The following is a 15,174-nucleotide window of genomic DNA, read 5'->3' on the forward strand; positions in this document are numbered from 1 at the left end:
TGTCCAGGACCTGATTTTTAGAATTGGGTGGCTTTGCATGTTCTGAGCACCCAGCCTCCAGCTGGTGTCTCATGTTGAGCCCCTGACTTCTGAGACATCTCCATATCTCAGGCAACTTCTGAAAATGTGGACTAGAATCTCAGTCTACAGCGGAAAGATGGACAGAGGAATGTAAGACCTGTCATAATAGGTCAGCTCATGGTCCATCTTGCCCAGTAGGCTGTCCCTGACAGATGGTACCAGGGCATCGGGGCATGTCTAGAGAGGACCATTTGGGATGTCTGGCCACTCTGTCAACAGAGTAGATTGCTCTTTCAATCTGCTTTTGTGTGTGGACTTGATCTGTCATCAGAAGTTTTGCCAGAAGAGCTCTTCCAATAGTAACTTCTGTCGACAGATTGCTGTAGTGTAGATGTAGCCCTTGAGATTAGATGGTTCCTTCTAGCTTCACCAGATGGTCTGGGGCTGGATGCAGGAATCATGGGGAGAGCTCTCTGACCTGTGTTATGAAAAGGGTCAGACCAGATGACCCCTTCTGACCTTAGAAGCTAGAGAATGGATTTTCCCTCCCACCTGTTCTGGCTTCTAGAAGCCCGCAGCATGGATATACGATCCCTCATCTCCTTTCCATAACCCTTGCTGCCTCTGAGCCCCAACATAAGGAGTGCACTGGGGCCATGCTGTGATAGGACAGGAAGGGCAACAAACCACAGGTAGATGTGGGGAGGCTGCCATAACTAAGAGCAGCCATCTAGGCTGCCAGTTTCTACCTGTGACAAGTTTGGCCCCTATTGCAGTCTCGAATTGAGAGCAAAGGCATCCTGGCTCCATTCCACTTGGAATCTCAGCCTGTGATGCTGCCTGGACAGAGAGAAGATGATATATTTTGGTCTTTGTGACTTTTTTCCCCAGGTTTGACTAGTGTGTAAGGCATTAAAAACTGCCCACAATTCACAGTAGCCTGAGTGTCCCATTCAACCTTTGGCACCTTTGCTGACATTCTCAACAAGGGACTCTGCTAAGGCTATCTGACAGTGCCTTGTGTTGTTGTAACTCTCAGACCTAGGTGTGGTTCATTATCCCATATAGTGGTGCCTAGACCACTTTTAGAGAGGGACAGAACATGTGTCTCCTATAGCCTTAGCTGTAAACCAGCTGTTTTGTAATTCAAACTGTAGAGGCTCCTGCTTTGAGCTCCTGGGTTCAAGTCCACCTGTGGGTGGTTACTTATGTTACTGAGATATGTGCAGGAAGAGCTCTGAACCGAGACCCAAAAAATTCATCCCATGCCTGGCTACCAACGTGGCTAGTTTATCCCCGTGACAGAAGAATCAGTACAGCAATAAATGGTACTAAGATATCATGTACTCTGGCAGCAATGAAGCAACATTACCCTTGGCCACATAGACCCGTGAGCCTCAGGCCTCAGCAGTTCAGGAGCCAAATGAGCACTCAGCAACACCCCACAGAGACACAGCAGAGTGACTTCACTGGCTCGTTCACTACTGATATAATTCTCCCATCAAGGCCTGACCACATATTATTTTATCAATCACGTTTGGTTAATGACATAGGAAGAGCCTCCCATTTGGTTAATAACATATGACAAACTTCCTGATTGGTTAATAACTTTGATTGGTTAACAGTTAAATCACACTGTGTTTTACTACCACAGGCTGCCAAGAGCCACTTGCAGCTCTTGAGCCTGAATGTGGGTAGCACTAGCCTAGACACTGACTGCTATGGTGCTTTATTGGCAGGGAGGCTCTGGGCTGGTTGGGTACAATCCTGCAGTCATGTTAATAGAGCACATGCTCTGTGTTGCATTCCAGTGATAACTCTGCAAACCAATTGTCTCATGCCCTCCATAAAATCCCAGGGGCTGGGATACAGCGTTATGCTATCAAAACAAAAAAGCAGTCCAGCAGCACTTTAAAGACTAACAAAATAATTTATTAGGTGATGAGCTTTCATGGGACAAACCCACTTCTTCAGCTCATAGCCTTACTAGAACAGTGCTGGCTGACAGATTTGTGAATCAGGAGTGTTTTTATGTCTGTTTTATGCCCATTAAGAGAGTCTGAAGTCTGTCCAATATACAAAGCATCGGGGCATTGTTGGCACATGACGGCATATATGATGTTAGTTGAGGAACATGAGAATGTGCCTGTGATTCTGTGAATAACCTGGTTAGGTCCAGTAATGGTCTCTCCAGAATAGATATGTGGACAAAGTTGGCAATGGGCCTTGTTGCAAGGAAATGTTCCAGGACTGGTGTTCCTGCGGTATAGACTGTGGCTGTTGGTGAGAATCCTCATAAGGTTGGGAGGTTGTCTGTAGGAGAGAACAGGCCTGTCACCGAGGGCCTTCTGTAATGTGGCATCCTGATTAAGGATAGGTTGTAGGTCTTTAATCATGTGTTGCAGTGGTTTGAGTTGTGGGCTGTAGGTGAAGACCACTGGTGGTCTGTTCTTGGCTTTTTTGGGCCTATCTTGGAGTAGCTGGTCTCTGGGTATTCGTCTGGCCCTGTCGATTTGTTTTTTTATTTCTCCTGGTGGGTAATTCAGGTTTATGAATATTTGGTAAAGATCTTGTAGTTTTCAGTCTCTGTCAGTAGGATCAGAGCAAATGCGATTGTACCTAAGGGCTTGACTGTAAACAATGGATTTAGCTGTGTGTGCAGGATGGAAGCTAGAAGCGCGTAGGTAAGTATACTGATCAGTGGGTTTCCCGTAGAGTGTGGTACTAATCAGGCCATCCTTGATTTGTACTGTAGTGTCCAGAAAACGTATCTCTCGCATGGAGTAGTTGAGGCATAAGTTGATGGTTATGTTGGTGATGCAGCTGGTTCTGTACTACCTAGGTCAGCACTGCAGGAGCTCCCGGTGCGTGGACATGGCTGCCTGTGGACATGGCTGTGGCACTTTATTCGTGGTCACTCACTGGGGCACTCTATCACCTCCTAAGGGTGCCTGGGTCACTTAGAAGCAGGTCAAAGACCTTGCCGTAGGCTTGGCTGACCAGACTGGGTTGTTTCAGTTGGTCAGCAAAGGTTGTGTGTTGTGATCCAGCAGCCTTAGCAGTTCCTGCTGCTGGCAATTCATCAAAGAGGGAAGAAGTCAAAGACGTCTCCTTGTCGTTACACATACTGATCTTTAACTGAGTTCCCTCTAAGCTGCCAGTATATTAAGCCCTGCACGGGGCTCAGGGATGCAGTGGCAAGAGATGCCTCCCTCCAAACCCCAAAGCTGCTGCAAGTGGGAGAGAGCTGCCTGTTTCCACCAGCCCCAACACACAGCCACCACAGCCGGGGGTACTGGCTCCCTTCCCTGTCCCCCAGAATTGCCTTGGCCGGGGGCCAGGTGCCCCTTCCTTAGCTTTGACCTAGCCTAGCTTAGACCGGCCTTGGCTTGGGAACCGGTGTCCTTCCCCCAGCCATGCCAGCTGGAGCTGCCATGGCCATGGAGAGGCACCTCACACCTGGCCTCAGGCTGTATGGGTAAGAGAGGGCTGTGTGGGAGCCTTTTCGTCCTGGGGCAGCCTGCAACCCAAACCTTTCATCCCCAGCCCCACACCAGAGCCTGGACTTCCAGACAGAGCCCTCGTCCCACATCCTAACCCTATGCCTCAGACCTGAGCCCCCTTGTACACCCCAGCTCTTCAGCCCTACCCTCGTCACACACTCTCTGTGTGAGGAATGACTTTGTTTATGTGACACATCACCTAAGTACTGGGATTCTGCACAGGGACATAACAACATAGTGGTAACTCTGCTCTTTTCCCATACAACACCCAAGCTTATTCCCGTCAGATCCCAAAACGTCCTGGGGAGACCCACTGCCTTTTAAAACTTTATTTCCTCTTCTTCCTCCTGGCCACCCACTTCCAACTGCATAGAACAAACACAACCCGATCCAACAGTCTGTGGCACGTACCTCCTCGCTGAGGATCTCCTGGCACTGGGAATAATTGACGCGGGCCGCCCAGCTCCCATTTATGTGACATTCTCTGTACCCATTGTCTGGGGAAAGAGACACAAGCCCATCAAACAGTTAATAACACAGGATGCAGGGAGCCGGATGCAAAACATTTTAAAAAAAGAGCTTCGCAGGTTGCTATGGTGAGACTTTTAGGTTGCCATGGCACCAAGCCAACTGAATCTTTTTTGCTATAATACTGACTCATTTACTTTATTATTATTATTTCAACATGGAAACCAAGTTGCCACTTAGTAAATGCCATGTTTGTTCTTTCACAAACTTTCTTTGCAAACAAGGACGAAAGCAGGAGCCAAGAAGGGAAGAAAGAAGAGCAAATCTAGAGCAAAGTGCTGGCGGTAATTTTCCCTTTGTATAGGTTAAACGACTCTAATCTGATGCCCTGGGGACCTGACTGGTGCCTGATGAGAGAATATTCCAGACCACAGGAGGTCAATATTGTCTAGCAGCATTACCAACACTTCCACTGCTTACTGGGATAAATTGCAGCTAAATAACAGCACAGAACACTGAGAGCCAGGACTGGTGGCTGTAAGGAAGCTTTATGGGACCACTGGAAAAATGGCCTCACCCATGGTAAGTGGTCATCCAGCTAACTAAAATCAGGCCGGATTACTGATGTTGCCAGATGAGAGAGTTCTGGATTACAGAGGTTCACCCTGTACTAGCTGCGTGGTGTCCTCTGTGCAGTATGGCCTCAGGTGCACCATGCTCCCAAGGTCATGCCAGCAGAAGCGGGGCTTGCAGGTGGGAGCGAGCCACGTCATTCCTGGTATTCAGGGCTCTGGAACACAGGCTCCAGCCCTCTAGCCCAAGCCCTGCCAGCCAACCCCAGACTTCTGCAATAGCAATTTCCGCTTTAGCCTCGCCACGAATGTCATTTCCACAGGTATGACTCGAGGCCCTGTGAACTGAGAGGACAGCTCCTGTGGCAAGCTCAAAGCAGTCTCCTATCAGCATTGTCATGGGAAGAATGGTAGAGCGCTGGGGGTACTGCATGTCTTTTATTAGCAAACAGGCCACTGTGCTCTGTCAGAGAAATCAGATTCAGAGATTATCAGGCCAGAGTGGAACTCTCCTATGTTGTGCCTCAGTTTCCTCTCGTGGGTGTATAAATCAATCCAGAGTCAGATTTTACTTTCATGACCCCTAGTTCATGGCAGACATTAATCATCCATAACCAATGAACTTGCTTAAAGAAATAATCACAGGCTTCTATTTCCTCTTCACCAGAGTCACCTTTATCTTCTTGTTGCCTTTCATCAGCACGTTGCCAGTAGCCCTTTGCATCCCTGACTCAGCTTCTGGGACCTGCACAGCCCCTGCTGACCTGACCTCCCAGGCAGGTGTGCAAGGTCATGGAGATGGAGCAATGCGTTCTTCCAAATGACATCCCCTAAGAGGGATACCAGACAAAAAGCCACACGTTTGGTTTTGTCTCAGCCCCTTGGTGGCAGTGATAACCTCAACATGGTGCCAGGGAGCTCTGTGCTGCAGGAAGTGGTGCTAATGGCTCAGTGCTAGGAGTATTGGCTCCTTGTGTCTGCACTAAGCACAGTGCGGTACTAGGGGGCACCACGCCACAAGCAGTGCTGTCAATGGCTCGGTGGTGGGGGCAGTCTTCCCTTGTGTCTGTGCTAACCACTTAAGAACCTAAGACTGGCCAGAATGGGTCAGAACAAAGGTCCGTCTAGGCCAGTGTCCTTTCTTCCGACCGTAGCCAATGCCAGGTGCTCCAGAGGGAGCAAACAGAATAGGTGATCAAGTGATCCCTCTCCTGTCATCCAATTCCAGCCTCTGACAAACAGAGGCTAAGGACACCATTCCTACCCATTCTGGCTATTAAATATTGATGGACATAACCTCCATGAATTTATCTAGCTCTTTTTTGAACTCTGTTAACATTCTGGTCTTCACAGCATCCTCTGGCAAGGAGTTCTGCAGGTTGACCATGCACTGTGTGAAATAAAACTTGGTTTTGTTTGTTTTAAACCTCCTCCCTAATAATTTCATTTGGTGATCCCTTGTTCTTTTGGTATGGGAACAAGTAATTAACTTTTCCTTATTCACTTTTTCCACACCAGTCATGCTTTCATAAACCTCTATCATATCCCCCCTTAGTTTCCTCTTTTCTAAGCTGACAACTCCCAGTGTTTTTAATCTCTCTTCATATGGCACCCTTTCAAAAACCCTAATAATTTTTGTTGCCCTTCTCCTAACCTTTTCTAGTGCCAATATATCTTTTCTGAGATGAGTTGACCGCATCTGTACACAGTATTCAGGATGTGGGCGTACCATGGATTTATATAGACACAATATATTATTCCGTGTCTTATACTCTATCCTTTTTTTAATGAGTCCTAACCTTCTGTTTGTTTTTTGACTTCTGCAGCACATTGGGTGGATGTTTTCAGAGAACTATCAATAGTGAGTCCAAGATCTCTCTTTTGAGTGGTTACAGCTAAATTAGACCCCATTATGTTGTATGAATAATTGGGATTATATTTCCAATGTGCATTACTTTGCATTTATCAACGTTAAAATTCATCTTGCATTTTGTTGCCCAATCACCTAGTTTTCTGAGGTTTTTTGAGGCTCTTCACAGTTCGCTTTCCTCTTAACTATCTTGAGCAGTTTAGCATCACTGATAAATTTTGCCGCCTCCCTATGTACCCTTTTCTCCAAATCATTTATGAATATGTTGACTCAGACTGGTCCCAGTGCGGAGTATAGAGCCCGGGCCCTAGCCTGCAGACAGTGCTACGAATGGCTCAGTGGTAGGGCATTCTCCCCTTGTCCAGTGCTAACCCCAGTGTGGTGCTGGGGGTGCTGTGTTGCATAGGGTGGAGTAAGTAACTTTGGAGGGGTGATTGTTCCTTAAAGTCACTGTGGGTCCCGATGCCTGAGGCCTGTAGGAGGAGGCACACTTTCTTGAGCAAAACACAAAGTACGTACCTTTCCCACCCCACAATGTGATTAGCTTCCTCTCCACCTTTGTAGTGCCAGCTTTGTGGTGACAGGAAGTGACAAAGCAGCAGTAAATTCCAGCAGAACACCTTCCTAGCCCCTTGGTATCAATGTGCTAATAGAGCAATTGGTTAGACAGGCAAATTGGCCTTTCAGCCCCACTGCCCACATCAGAGCCTTCTGGACTGTAACTGTGATCACATACCAATTGTTTCTCACTCACAGAAACAAATGGGAGGGGTAAGAGCTTAGAGATCCACCAATGTGCATCAGACACTGGGGATTACAATGCCAGCTGTGGAGAATTCTCAGGTATGCAGAGAGTCCTTAGACTGTTCATGAAATAAAGCAGCCAAGTAGCCCAACTCTAGGTTTATTCATGTTTGTAATCAGTGATTTTTTGGTTGAAAAAGAGGAACTGATACTGAGCCAGCTTCCCGCCCTCTCTCCCCAGCCAATCCCACAGCTGGGGCTGCGGATATGCAGGCACAAAAAAAAGCACTGGTGGTAATGATTTCGCAGCATCTTCCAGCAAATCATCACTCCTCAGACCAATTGATACCCTTAAGTGTCACAGAGTCATGCCAGGTAATGTTGATCCACACACCATGCCCAAGGCTCATTGATCGCATTCACCACTCCTGTTGTCACTCCAGTCAATATATGGTAACGAAGGCTGACAAATGATTAAAAAAACTGCAATTAATGGCGAGATTAAAAAAAAGGTGATGCTTCATTGAGGTTTTAATTGCAGTGTTAAACAACAGTAGGGTACCAGTTTAAATTATTATAAATAGGTGTGACTGTTTTTCTACATTTTAAAATATATTGAAAGTGAACGTGCAGGAAGGGACATACCAATATTTAGCATATGTGGCCCATACCTTGGAACTCGGCTGCAGCAGGTTCAGGCAAACCCCTGTTCTCACTTTCAGGAGACTTTAGCTGTGTCTACACTACAAAGTTTTGTTGATCGAAGAGGCCTTCTGTCGACAAAACTAGGGAGCATCCACACTACAGATGCATTCTGTAGAGAATCTGTTGACAGAACCTTTTCCCTGGCAGAGTTATGGCTTGAAAGTTTGAGGCATAGTACTTCTGTAGACAGATTCTGTCAACAGAAAAATAGCATAGACATGCAGGGCCAGGGAGGAAGAGGGGGGCTCTGTTGACACAGAGGGCTTCCAGTTCACCGTGCTGCCATGTTTGCAGAGCTTCCGGTTGGTTGTTCTGTCGACAGAAGTCTGGGCAGTCTGGCTGCTCTCTGTCAACAGAGGGCATCCACAGGGGGAACACCTCTTACATGTGGACATGTTCTGTAGACAGAGGTTCTGTTGGCAAAACTCTGTTGACAGTGACTTCTGTAGACAGAACTTTGCAGTGTAGACCCAGCTTTTGTGAATCAGAAATGGGCAGCATTATCTGCCATAAATGTAAACAAACTTGCTTGTCTTAGCTATTGACAACAAGAAGTAGGACTTGTAGGCACTAAAGTTTTACATTGCTTTGGTTCTGGAAGTGGTTATGCAGCAAAAAAAGAAATCTGCATTTGTAAATTGCACTTTCACGATAAAGAGATTGTACTACAGTACTTGCGTGAACTGAAAAATATGATTTCTTTTATCTCTTTTACAGAGCAATATCTGTAATCTACAATAACGCAGATGGTGCACTGGACACTTGGTATTCTATGTTATACGTGAAATCAATGTATCTAAAAATGTAGAAAAGTGTCCAAAAGCCTTTATAATAACAACCTTAAATTGGTGTCCTAGTGAAGGTTTCTGCTATGCTGTGAGGCCATGCAGGGGCTCAAGATTGCCATACAGGCAGCTGCCGTGGCTGGGAGAGAGACCCCTCTCCTCTGCCTGTGACAACTCCCTGCTGGAGCTGGAGGAGCACGCCTCATCCCTGGCCCCAGTGGGGAGCAGCCGCAGGTGAGGGGAGGCCCATTCTCCGAGCCCTAGAGCTGGGCTGGATTAGGAAAGAAGCATTTGGGACTGCAGCTCAGAGCTCTGGGTTATGGGGGAGCAGGAGGGGACCTTAGCCTCCTGCCCTGGGCTGCAGCCTTTATGCCCTTGTGCTCTGGGCCGGGGTGGTGACTCCATGTACTGCTGATCTTTCCCACCCTCTGGAGCCAAGTCACAGTGACTGTAGGGCAGCTCTATCTCTGCAGCTCCCATTGACCAGGAATCATGGCCTATGGGAGCTGTAGGGGGCAGTGCCCGCAGGTGAGTGCTGGCCACACAGAGCTGCTTGTTCTTCCTTCCCCCCACAAATGGGAGCTGCCCCGGGAAAGCACCCTGCACCCCAATCTCCTGTCACAGCTCCAAGTTCCCTCCACCACTGTAGCTCCTTTTACACGCCACACTCCAACTATGCACCCACTCCTGTGCCCTAACTCCTGCCCAGATGCCACACCCCCATCCCACCTTCCTGCCCTGAGCCTGCTCCCACACTCTGAACCCCGTGACCCCTGTCTGGCGATATCTTCTGCACACCAAACACCCGACCCTCAACCCTGCCCCAGAGCTTGCACCCCCAGTCAGAGCCTTCATCCCACCCTACCCCGAGCCCCCTCCTACACACCAAACCCTGGGCCTACCCCTGCCACAGATTGTCCCTGTGCAGAATGAATTTTGTTCTGTCCACCAGTGTAAAGGGAAAGTGTTGCACATCATCTCCACATTGGTGCACAGAACAAAATTCATTCCACACACGGACATTAGAGCATGGGAGAGACCACTGCTCCTCCGACTGTTTGGCAGGGCGGTTAAACTGCAAGGACTCGCAACTGATTTTAGAAGTCTACTTAATGTGTTTTGCATTGATCGCGTGCCTTAGCTGCCATTCCTTGACAGCCCGAATGGCAACATAGCTCCACAAAGGCTGCCGCTCATGAGCAACAGCGTAGCAGGTTTGTTCACAGCATAATTCAGCACAGGAATTGAAATCAGTCCAGGAGAGATCCAGGATTGTAATAACCTGATATTGGGGATCAGAGTGGATCTTCCTGGTGCTGGATCCAAGCACCCTAGTAATACTCCAGGTTACCCTGGGCCTTTCAGAGCTCCCCCAAAGCACAGGAGCTGGGATGGCGACCCTGAATCATCCATTGACCTAGATGGATCTGTTGCTAGAATTGCATGGGGAGCCCACTATTGTAATGGCAGGCAGTACCTCAAGGTAGGGATGAGGCACATGGCCAGCAGCCTGTGTGTGTCTATCTGTGCGCGTGTGGGTGTGGGCGCAGTACTGGAACAGGTTGAACCTCTCTTGTCTGGCACCCTTAGGACACGAGCAAATTTGCTGGACGATGGGAGGTCAACATTTTCTAGCAGTGTTACCATCATTTCCATGGCTTCTGGAGCTCTTGGAAGGCATTTAGGGGTAAATTACAGCTAAACAATAGCACAGAACACTGAGAGACAGGCCTCATGGCTGTACACAAACTTTATGGGACCATGGGGAACTTGGCGACACCCTTGGTACATGATTGTCCGGCTAAGTAAAATCATACTGGATTTCTGAGTTTGCTGGTCTTGAGAGTTGAGGATTAGAGAGGTTCAACCTGTATAACTGTCAGAAGCCAGTACAATGTTACTGTGTTTTTCACAGCCCACTGTATAATAGTTAATGCTACATTTTGCAAGACTGGAACTAGACTATGCCTAAATCAGCCTCTCAGCTCCTCAGGCCCTGTGCTCCATAGTGGAACCAAACTGTGTGCAAAATTTGGAGAGAGAGAGAGAGGAAGTGAGTCCATGAATGTAAGCACCAGCTGTCAGAACCATCACCCTCAGCTCTGCAAAGGGTTCCTCCTCACGCTGATTACACCCGTTGAGGAACTTAAATATGCCTGGGTCATGGGCCTGGCTATCAGTGTCAATAAGGCAAAGGAAAAGGCTGCTCACACGGGAGGCTCTTTGTTCTGTGTTTGCACAGCACCTAGCACAATGGGGTTGTGGTGCATGATGAGAGCTTCTTGATGCTACTGTTGTAATAGTAATGACCCAGCAACATAATACTATGGGTAGGGAAGGATTGCTGCAGTGAGAAAGAAACTGGGGGAGAAGCTTCTGTTCAAATCAAACCACAGTGGTTCCTTTCTAAGGAATGCTGGGCCAGAGGTCAAGGGACTAGCTTATGCATTGGGAGTCCTGGGCACCACTCCCTACTCTGCCACTGACTTCTTGTGTCACCTTGGGAAAGTCATTTAGGATCAGGCTACACTACTGGTGGGCTGGCACACTGGGCCTTCCAGGGGTTGTGAAAATGGCTGTGTAGATGCTAAATCCAGGCTCTGAAGTGCCCCCTCCTGCCCCAGCTTCAGAGCTCAAGTGGCAATATTGAAACAGTTATTTTCAATGTGAGCCCAGCTCTGTTGAGCTGAGCTGGGACATTTGTTGCCAGGAGCTCTGCAGCTGGGCTGCTAGACCAGATTTGTAAAGGTATTTAGCTGTTGCTGTGCTCAGCATTGCAAGGTCTAACTGATTTAGGTGCCTAACTGTAATTTCCAAAGGGAGTTAGGCACTCTCTAACATCTCACAGGTAGAGGTGGTGAATGCCTGAGCTCCCCACCCCACCCCCAGGAAAAATGTGGACTTTTTCATCCAAAAATCAAAGAGAAGATGTTCAGATGGATGAAAAACTTCACTTTTCAGCCAAATGTGTTTGTGATGAGATCTGGAAATTGCCTGTGGAAAGCAATTGTTTGTACAGGTTGAATCTCTCTAATCTGGCACCCTGGGGACCTGATTGGTGCTGGATGAGAGAATTTGCTGGACCACAGGTCAATATCGTCTAGCAGCATTCCCCACACCTCCATGGCTTACTGAGCTCTTAGAAGACATTTGGGGCAAATTACAGCTAAATAACAGTACAGAACACTGAGAGACAGGACTGGTGGCTGTAAACAAACTTTATGGGACCGCAGGAAACATGGCCACACCCATCATAAGTGGTCATCCGGCTAACTAAAAACATGCTGGATTGCAGGTGTTTCTGGACATGAGAGTTCTGGATCAGAGAGGTTCAGCCTGTAGTGAAAGATTGGCCTGAGTCACACACTTGACACTCCAGCGACAAATAGTTTGGGCAGAACATTTCCCACCAGCCCTTTTGTGGGCCTGGCTTGGCAGCACTGGTGCAAGGCCAGGAGAGCTGGTGACGTGAGAGGCCCTTTTGGGGCAGTTCCCTGGCCTGTGTTATGCAGGAGGTCAGACCGGATGATCAGACTGGTCCCTTCTCACCTTAGAAGCCATGTCCATAAATTCGTACGATTCAGTAGGAGCAAATTGTGCATACTAGATCGGAGTCTAACTCAGGCAGACAAGCAACGTGCTAGCCGGGCTCACAACAGTCTGGAAATCACTTCTTTAATACATGCCTCTCACTTAGCTGCCTTCTTCTCCAAAGGCCTCACAGGGAGTTGTGGAAGATGCCCAGCCCTACTCTGCAGATCCAAGAGGCTCAGCCCATGGGAGAAATATCCCAATTGCTGGGTATGTGGATGGCTCTTGCACCCATCCAAGCTCCAGCCTCAGACTTGTATAAAAACCCAAGTTCATAGAATCCAAGGGCTGGAAGAGACTTGAGGAGTCATTGCGTCTACACTTGCACGCTACTTCGAAGTAGCGGCACCAACTTCGACGTTAGGCGGCGAGACATCAAAGTCGCTAACCTCATGAGGAGATAGGAATAGCGCCCTACTTCGACGTTCAACGTCGAAGTAGGGACCGTGTAGACGATCCGCGTCCCACAACGTCGAAATTGCCGGGTCCTCCATGGCGGCCATCAGCTGGGGGGTTGAGAGATGCTCTCTCTCCAGCCCCTGCGGGGCTCTATGGTCACCGTGGGCAGCAGCCCTTAGCCCAGGGCTTCTGGCTGCTTCTGCGGCAGCTGGGGATCTATGCTGCAGGCACAGGGTCTGCAACCAGTTGTCGGCTCTGTGTATCTTGTGTTGTTTAGTGCAACTGTGCCTGGGAGGGGCCCTTTAAGGGAGCGGCTTGCTGTTGAGTCCGCCCTGTGACCCTGTCTGCAGCTGTGCCTGGCATCCCTATTTCGATGTGTGCTACTTTGACGTGTAGACGTTCCCTCGCTGCGCCTATTTCGATGTCGGGCTGAGCAACGTCGAAGTTGAACATCGACGTTGCCGGCCCTGGAGGACGTGTAGACGTTATTCATCGAAATAGACTATTTCGATGTCGCAACATCGAAATAAGCTATTTCGATGTTGGCTGCACGTGTAGACGTAGCCATTAAGTCCAGTCCCTAGATTCCTAAATTCAGCCTTCCATTGTCATCAGGGCTACTATGGAGGCCTCTTGTTTCCATCTGTAAACAGGGGAGAAGAGCACTGCCTGCCCCCACAGGGGTGTGGGGAGAATGAAGATTCTGAGGGGCTTTGCTAGTGAGGTAATGTGGACCTCAGATAGACAACTGTGAAATTACCCAGGCTCACCCTCTGGCACACAGTATGAATTTAGCTCGTGAAATTGCAAGGAAATGGAACCCTAAAGGACATGAAAAGCGACAGGAAAATGTATCCAGAATCTCTAACATCTCTTTGCCCAGCCTTTTGTCTGCAAGCCCATCTCCCTCCCTGCCTCATAAAGAGAAGATGTTGGCTGGCCGCGTGGGGTTGCAAGGCCATCAGTGAGGGCCGGTAATAATCTTTACCAAACAACGGAGACATCAAAGCAGATGAGGCAGGAGGAAAAGCAACCAGCTCAATTTCACTAAGCAAAGCTGCCCGCCCAGCTGCGAAGTCACCTCCAAGATCAAACAAACACATCGAGGCGGCCTTGGGAAGAAGCCGAGTGGGAAAGTCCCCATGACAACTAGCTGACATCGCAAAGGTAGCCTCCTCATTAAATCATTAAACAAAACACCTGGTGTACAATAAGGATAATCAAGCAGTTTAAGATTATTAGCAAAATATAAACCCACTGTCCCCTTCCTGGGGATCAGTCATGTTTCTGATAGATTTGTTTTGGTTGGCAATTATCACCACTTTTGAGGGGAGCAAATAACCCCTTCTCTGAGCCGCAGCTATGAACCAGACCTGAGGTTTTTCCCCCTCTCTCCTGAGTGCTGGAACTCAGCAAATGTCATGAGCCATTTTGAAGGAATTTTCATGAAAATGCCCCGAACAGGAATAAGCAGAAAACAATTCCCTTTGCAGCCCCTCCTCCTTCGAGAAACAAGAGGCGCTTATGGCTCAGGGAGCTTGAAGAATTTGCATTTTACTTTTCTCTGTGGAAGGATGTGACAGATCAGCTTTCTGCCCATATGTTTTCATACTTTCTCCCTAGCCTGGCCTGGGTACTTCAGATAATAACCTACTACTCTGTCTCAGACACATTGATATGGGCTGATAGTGCGTGCCTGCCTCCTGTCACCATGATATCTGAATATCACACAATTTTTAACCTCTCTGTGAATTAGGACAGTGGTCTTATCCCATTTTACACAAGGGGCCTGAGGCACAGAGAGATTAAGTGACTTGCCCAAGGTCATAAAAGAAAGATGTAGTAGAGCAGGGACTCAAACCCAGCTTCCCTGAGGCCTAGGCTGGCAATTGAGTCCCAGGGCCATCCTTCTGTATAGGGACAGACCTGTACGGCATCAAAATATCATCCTACCAAAAGTGTTCAGCAGCACTGACCCCAATTTACAGATGGAGAAACTGAGTCCTTTCTCCAACCCCTTCCTTTCTGTGGCGCCATTCCTGTAAAAGCACCTGAGAATGAATTGCACTACAGAAAAGGGACAAGTTAGGTGAAAAGACTCAGTTTTCCCATCTGTAAAATGTTGCTGAAGTTCTTTGCCAGGTGTTCTGAGATCTAGGAATAGAAGGATACATAGGAGCAAAGGATGATAATGAAGTTCATCACGTGCAACAGGAATTGCCATGTTGTCTGGGACTATCAGAACCACTGCCATGGCCTCCCGGTCTTCACATGCTGTTTTGTTGGGGTGCAGTATTTGGGTCTCATTTAGATTGTTGGGCTCAGTGTGTGGGTGCTGGTGGCCTGCGCTATTCAGGAGTCAGACGTGATGATCTGCTGGTCCCTTCTTGCTTGAAACACCCTGACTCGAAGCCTCTCGCCCCATGACCAGCAGTGGCTAGCTCTAGCCAAGTGTCAGAGCATGGAGGCCCACTGTTTACCCAGAAAGGATGAATGTGCTTGTGAACACAGACCCG

This window comes from Carettochelys insculpta, chromosome 28 (assembly GCF_033958435.1).
Source record: "Carettochelys insculpta isolate YL-2023 chromosome 28, ASM3395843v1, whole genome shotgun sequence".
NCBI classification, from domain to species: Eukaryota; Metazoa; Chordata; order Testudines; family Carettochelyidae; genus Carettochelys; species Carettochelys insculpta.